Below are 7,626 nucleotides of genomic sequence, written 5' to 3' on the forward strand. Positions count from 1 at the left end.
ACTACCATGATACGCCTTCGGTAAATTGATCATTAGTTGTCAGCCGGCAGCCAGGTTGCTGTCCGTTTACGGCAGTAGTTGCATGTTCTATGGACTGGTTTTCTCGACGCTGCCTGTGTCACCCATGACAAACACGCACGACATAGCACCAAATAGACTAGTGTGGTACAGTGGTAGACGAAACAATGAGAGGTCGATAAACCAAAGCGTGAAAAAGGGAGGACGTGAACGTTATAATGAGTTAGTCGTGAAACTTGACAACTGTGCTACTTAAATTTGCAACTGTGTAAGACACAGAAGGATATGCTTCTTTATAAGACAACCTAGCGGCTATTAATGAAGGAAAAAAGTGTTAATTTTAAGGGCTCCTTTTTCTACGTTATACACAGTATTAACAGGCCCCGGAAAGTCGCAAGTTCCAGCGATCGCCACAGAGGGCGAAAAAATCGACCGCGGCGAGTTCCAGCTTCAAACACAGGGAGTGGATCTACTAACCCCTGCGTTAGGATAACATGGCGACGTTGTGGTGGCCGCCATTCGCGCTATTTGACTTTTTATGTAGGGGCGCCCCCGTCGGGCCCAAACTTCAAATTAAAATATTCTTGAAATAAGGAAGTTTAGTTGTTTGCTTACTGTTACACTTCAATAAACAAATTGCTGTTTATACGAAGTGGCCTTGCCTTGCCAGTTACCACATCATCAATCTTTTGTAATAGTTTTTGCTCCAACAGACTCGTAGTTGTCAGCAGCCTATCGGCATCATTATCTTCATTTCAAAATATACGGCGGCAGAGGCAACGTAACGGCAGGTAACGGTTCACGGTGCATTCGGATGGGTCTCGCGCTCTTTCGTTTCGCTGTAAAAGTTTACAGCCACTGCCGGCCGAGACACTCGCTTTCGTTCTGTTTGTTTTGACTCGTTGAAATGCTTTCGCGAAACGCATTCAGCAGACTTCGGGAGAACGAAGGGACCGTTGAAGCGTTCACCGGATGAACACTCGTTTCAAGCCCGAGAATATACGAACCGGTGAGTATAAAAACCCACTGCTTCAGTTTTTTACCAATGACCGTGTGGGTGTCACACGGAGGCGACGCACTGCAATATTAATATTTTCAACGTGTCAAACTCTGTCGATGAGAAAACGTGCGATCCTTGCGGCGTGGCTTCAAGTGGGAGCAAGTTGCTGAGTTTATCGTTCGGTTCACATTAACCAGGCCGCTGCAATAAAGAAAGGCAACTGCATCACCAACGTCTCGCATGTATCTTCGTAACTAGCTTGCATATCAGTGCAAAAAAGATACGAGTTATATTTTGCCGCAGTCGCATTTGAGAAGCCAGGTTTAGAGGTCTCATTTCTCCTGTTGTCAGTTTAGGTTATTTTTACTACACATTTAGTGCAACGAAAGCTTCACATAATTGTGAGTGCACATTCACTTTATTGTGATAAAGGAACCGGCACTATAATAAGAAATATTTTTTTTTTCTGCCATAGCCTCCTGGTCTGACAAAGAAACAGCTGTGTGCAATGAGCAAGGCACCTGTTACATGACACGCCTGTAAAGAAGCTAGCCCGAGTGAAACAACATGCATTATAAGGTACGTTTACATATATGTATAACAAACCGCTGTTTTTGTTCACTATGTTTATATGTTTATTTTTGCAAAGTTTAATATGCACTGATAATGCTTATCAATATCTGGTGATGTCATTGTTTTTCCAGGATTGCCGGGCAACGACAGGATGACTACCCCCGAATGTCCACTCTGCAAGTGCGGCGAAACATGTGAACGTCTGCTACAACAGGTCATCTTGAACCTCACGCTTGCAATGCTGTATTTGTGAATGGTTTACCAGGCATCTCATGAAGGTGTGCCTACAATCGTCCACAAGTATTAGCTGTCTACTGTGTCATGCAATCTACACCGCAATAGCGTTGAAATTGAGCACTAGCTCCGTGCATTAGTTACGTTACCTGGCACTGCTGAGCTCAACGACGCAGGTTTTATACCCAGCCACGGTGGTCACATTTCATTGGGGGCGAAATGCAAAGACACTCGTGTGCTTAGATCTGCGTCTGAAGTTCGGGGAAAGACGGAAGCTTGAAGAGATGAAGAATTTGTTAACAAGAGGTGTCGCTGGAGCAAATGTTTCGACAAGCAGTCTTGTCTTCTTTAAGGCTACAACTGCGTTTGTTTAACTCCAGTCAGTTAGAATCAATCTAGAGTTGCCCACTACTGTATGACTCATAATCATATCATGCTTTGCATGTGAATCATCAGAAATTATAAATTTAAGGGTAAATATATAGAAGTCTGTCTGGCTGGGCAAGATTATAAGAATAAAAACGCTCTCCAGCCACATTTAATCATTAGTCTTCTTAATTTAAAAAAAAACTAAGAGACCAAACGGGTCTCGAAACGTAGGGTCAGTTTTTTTTAAATTATAAATCACATTACAAACGAACATCACGGCAGTGAGGGGAATTAACAGTCTTTCCAACATCTAATAATATCTAGGGTTTAACGTCCCAAAATCACGATACGCCGTAGTGGAGGGCTCCGCAAATTTCGACCACCTGGGGTTCTTTGACGTGCACCTAAACCTAAGTACACGGGCCTCAAACATTTTCGCCTCCATCGAAAATACAGCTGCCGCGCAACGTAAATGCAACGTTTAGTTGTACCTTATGAGACAGTTTACACACTATGCTCAAAACTGTTTTGCCTTAATTAACTGTGTTTAGATCATAGAAGTTTACAAAAAGATACGACAAAGCTTTACAAGGCTGTGCTCAATTACATCAGCCTTTGCACATATGTTCAATGGGCTCCTTCAAATTATTTACAGCTAATAAACAAATTATAAGTGTGACGAGCACTTCTTCCAGCACAGCTTCACCAAGCACGTTTACGTTGTCGTGATGAGTGAGATTTTGTTCAGTGAGTATGGTAGTGTTTTCTTTTTTGCATAGCAGAGAAACGTGCCAAATTTGTTTGAACACACCTACTTCTGCTGTTTGATTAAATTAACATGTCGCAGTTGTAGCACCTACCACTATGAAGTGAAAGTCTGTAAACTACTGTCACGAAAAAAAAACCTAGGAAATCAAAGAGGTAATTTAAAACATACATGAACTTGGACTTATCCACAGCCACACTACAAGATTTTACGTATTGTCAAGGGGTCGTGACGTCGACGAAAGCAGCAGTCGGTGTGTCCAAGATGAAACTTTTTATTCGGCCGAACTTGTGGCCGGGAAACGAAAAGTCAAACTACAGCAATACACACTGCACACTGATAGCGGCGAACAGGCGTCAGCCGTCGATAAACTGATCTGTGGCAAGGCGCGTCGGCATTTATACCTGCGGCATCGAACATTCGAGCATTATCACTGGTGGCTGCGTTAGTTCGACAATAAACTGAGCTGTTTGCAATTGCACGCTCCAGCCTAACAAGATCCTAAAATAATCTGGAATGTTCCCAGACATTCTGGCACGGTTTGTGCAATGCAGTAACTACACGTGCAATTGGCCAATAACATAAAACATAGAAAGAAAGGAGCGCATGTGACAGTATTTCAAGCCGGAGCTTCTAAAAGTAGCAGGGAGAATACATACTTGTGCTCCCAAGCCCAAATATTTTGAAAAAGTAAATAACACAATAACAAGTATGCAATATATATATATGACCTTTATTTATCCAGCATTGGCACAGGTTCACATCGTGCCCCACAGTTTGATTTCGTGAGTGTTTGCTTGCAACAGAGTGCTCAAGTTCTATCGACATGTCTATGTGATACAGAGATTGTGCTTACGGCTGAGCAGTTGTTTAGTGTTCTGTGCGAACACCAACGAAGATGTACACTGCATGCCTAAAGCTTATTTTCTTAGAATTGTGCTTCTAGAATCTGTAAGCACTCGCCTTATATCTCTGTTTCTTTAGCATTCATCTACGCTGCATACTCAGCAGTCCGATTACTACTAGCGCCAAGAAATTCTATAGCTGTAGAAACTGTGTAACTGAACTATATCGAGGAAAAAAACGAGCCTGAAATATTTTCTTCCACCTATTACCTGAATACGTACTACCTATGGTATGGCTTCACGGCCGAGAAATTCGTGCCTGCCCTGTAGACACAACGCGATATTCCTTATTTGTAACGCATTCAAGGTGACATCGCAGAGCGAGAAAGATGCAGAACTGTACGCATCCGCGATTGTTTACGTAAAAGATTAATCAAAACTACATTGCTCTAACTGCGCCAACTATCTGTCGGCGTAGCGCACGTTTCGTTTCCGACTCCACACCATGCACTCAAAGATCAACACAATCTGGCAAGCGCCGCATAACTAAAGGAAGGATAAGACCCTTGTCCTAAAGCTATGCTGTTAAAACTCGGACGCTGCTACACAACGAGAGCAACGTTCTTTCAGCGATCTCGGTGTTCCGTTATATGCACATATTTGTCAGCTTTCAGACTGATTACACACGTACGGGTTGAAAGCTTTCGACGTGTATGAGACTATGAGTGACTTGTTTTGCTTGGACCTGACTGTATACATTGCTTGTACCAGCTTGGGCACTCACAATAAACGATGCAAACCTTACTTGATTGACGTTGTTTTTGCCAGTCGAGGCCAGTTTGGTCACCTGGCGATAAATATTACACACGCGAGCAGCGATTTAGCAACGACAAAGAACAAAATACCATAGGGAGCAAAAAGCGCAGTAGCGCGACCAGGGCGAACCAACCGCAAAAACGCGTTTGTCTAATGATGATGATAGTACTTGCAGCGCCATCTGGCCTCGCTCTATTACAGTTCAGTACGCCGCCGCTACCCTTATTTCCGTACTACAGTCAAAGGTACAGTTTCCGTTCTCTAAAGTGGTAGATATTCTCTGGTATTAATGAGCACTAACAGACAATAATGCCAAGGAAGTATAGGGGATGTTATTAGTAGCAAAAGTAAAGTAAATGTGAAGAAAGAAAAGTCGACGAAAAGATAACTTGCCGCGGGCAGGGACCGAACCTGCGACCTTCGAATAATGCGTACGATGCTCTACCAACTGAGCTCCCGCGGGGGCCATCCCCCCGTCCACTTCATAGGGTATATATGTACATTACACGTGGGAGCCTCAGTCAGCGCCGCCAGTAGCCATGACGCCGAGTGTGGAACACTCTTTTTCTGCCTGGCTGAAAAAGAGTGTTCCACACTCTTTTTAGGTGCGAAGCATCTTACCCGCCCATTTAGGTGCGAAGCATCTTATTATTATGCGCTCGGGCTGTCTCTATCTCCTGTCAACGTAGCCTGTTACGCTGTCTCCTGTCGTCGCCCGTCACGGTAAATGAGGCGGCAAATGAGACGGCGCGTTCGCTCAGAAAAAGCTCGCGAGAACGCGCACTCGCCCGCGAGAGACAACGCCACGTACGCTTCTCAAGTGGCAAGTAAGACGGCGCGTTGGCTCAGAAGAAGCTCTGTTTCTGCTGTTTTCAGCGATGAACGCTGTCCTTTGTCTTTGCACGACTAGTGCGTAGCCGCCCCAGTTTTTTTGTGATAAATTTACTGCCCCAACCCTTAAGCGCAAGGGTGGCCTGATTGTGACATTATATGACTATAGGAGTGGTGGCGGGGACCAACATTGCTCTTCCTGAGTTACCTTGTTCCGTGGCTGGGGCTTATACAGACCACGAAATGATAGCAATGAAGTCATGGCAACTGCTCTAAATGCTCTGATATACTCCAGCGTAACGTCGACGCGCGCGCGCGTCATGGCGACGTTACGTCAGCAAACATCAGCCCTCTATAGTCCGGCGTCGGCTGGCGCGCTCGGGCGTCGCTCGGCTCCGAATAGATCCTGCTGCATTTTGCGCCAGACGCGCCGGACTCGCACGTACATGAACCTGCTTTGCGGGCTGTTTCGTCGGTTCCCGACAGGTGTCGCAGCGCGTTCTTCGCTTTACTGCGCATGCGCTCCTCGAGATGGGATCGCACCGGCGCGTTGGAGCCGGCTCGACTGTAGCGGAGACCGATTTGCGCCTGGCGTAGCGTGGCCGGCTCGGCGTGACGAGCCGGCGACGCTACGCCAGGCGCAAATCGGTCCGACGCGAGCGCCCGCGAGCGCCCTCGCGGGCGCTCGCGGCGGACGTCGTTATGCTCCCCGTTATGCTCCTTAAGTTATGCTCCTTTTCTACTGCGCATAGCTGGCGACCGCAACGAACGGTATCTTTGCGTACGCTATAACTGACCGTTGCGTTCACGTGTGTCGGGTTTCAGCGCGCGTCCGCGTTCTACTCGTTTGTTGCCCTTCATATAAGCGCTGACCCATGCTACTTTATGGACTGCTTGAACGCGCAGCGCGTTCCTCCGCCGCCTACAGCTGACATCCCGGAACATAACTTCGAGCTCTCTTTACAAAAAAAAAGAAACATCGATTGGAAAGAGAGAACAGAGGAAAACATAAAAGAGCGACATTTGCGTAAGTGGGAAACACGCCTTGGTGGTCTCGTTGTTGGCAGTCGCAGGCGTGAGGACATCTACTCCGCATGTTAGTGCAAAAGTTATCACGTTTAGGAGCTGAGGTAAACTGCACTGATATTCATGACAGTAACGGGTCCTTGCCCCCGTTCCTCCTCAGCGCAGAGCCACCATAGCTGTAGCAATGCCCCGTGCCCGACGCACAACGAACGCTGCGTCCACGTTGGCTTGCGATACGCACAGCACGGCCTCCTAGCTTTCACGAGCTGCCGTGGGATACAGCTGCCTCTCCTGCTGCACATCAACCTTCAATTCTTCTCCCGCATTTGAACATTAGGCCGGTTAAGAGTGGGTCTCTGGCGGACGTGTTACTCATCAGCAAGCACGCGTTACTGCAGCATGCCTGCGCCTACTAAACTGTCAAATCGCTACTTGCGGTGCTAAGAAACAAGCAGAGCGAGGAAATCGTTCTTACCTGGATTGAGCTGACCTGTGGACACCGGCGGTTATAGGAATGTTGTCCGCTGCGCACGCGTAGCGGGCGAGAGCGCGCGAATATTTGATGGCGATGGTGATGATGACGCCGCTCCCCTTTGAAACAGGAATCCATGACAGGCGGAACCCACGCTGCTTGCATAGAAAGTAGAATATAAACGAACACGTTTTTTTTTTTCTACAAGTAGTCAATAACCACTGTGGAGAGTCAACAAAATATTGCGTAGAATTGGGTGGGGCAACGACGGCTGTGGGCTGACCTTATATTTTTTGTTAGGCTTAGCCGACTCTAAGTGCTTCTGGCTAAAGAAACGATAGCAATGAACTCACGGCAAGTGCACTAAGTTATAAGTTATAGTACTGTTCTGCCTTAGGACCGCGGGTGCTTAGGCATCTTGCAAGACAATCCTAATAACGTCGCCAAGCATACTGCACAGTAAGAGCAGAAGTACTCCATGTTGTATATTTTCTTTCATGTTCTAGAGCACTGTATCATTCTTAGCTTTTATTTCAAGGTAAAAGGGGGGGGGGGGGTACATGCCAAGGGTGATGTGTGCGGAAACTTTTCCACCATTGGTTAACTAAAGCAATCTTAAAGTTAGTACATGCCAATTTCCCTGTCTTAACTACATTTCTTAATGCACGCGGCTGGA

The 7,626-nt window shown here is 46.4% G+C and overlaps 1 long non-coding RNA gene across 1 annotated transcript; it reads left to right on the top strand.

Annotated features, from left to right (window-relative positions):
* The first annotated feature begins 886 nt into the window (after window positions 1–886).
* Window positions 887–1,844, top strand: LOC125758473 (uncharacterized). The gene is made up of 3 exons (XR_007416110.1): window positions 887–1,027; window positions 1,494–1,597; window positions 1,723–1,844. It is a non-coding gene; the product is annotated as an uncharacterized LOC125758473 (long non-coding RNA).
* Window positions 1,845–7,626: the final 5,782 nt, after the last annotated feature.

Source organism: Rhipicephalus sanguineus, chromosome 5 (genome assembly GCF_013339695.2).
Source record: "Rhipicephalus sanguineus isolate Rsan-2018 chromosome 5, BIME_Rsan_1.4, whole genome shotgun sequence".
Lineage (NCBI taxonomy): Eukaryota > Metazoa > Arthropoda > Arachnida > Ixodida > Ixodidae > Rhipicephalus > Rhipicephalus sanguineus.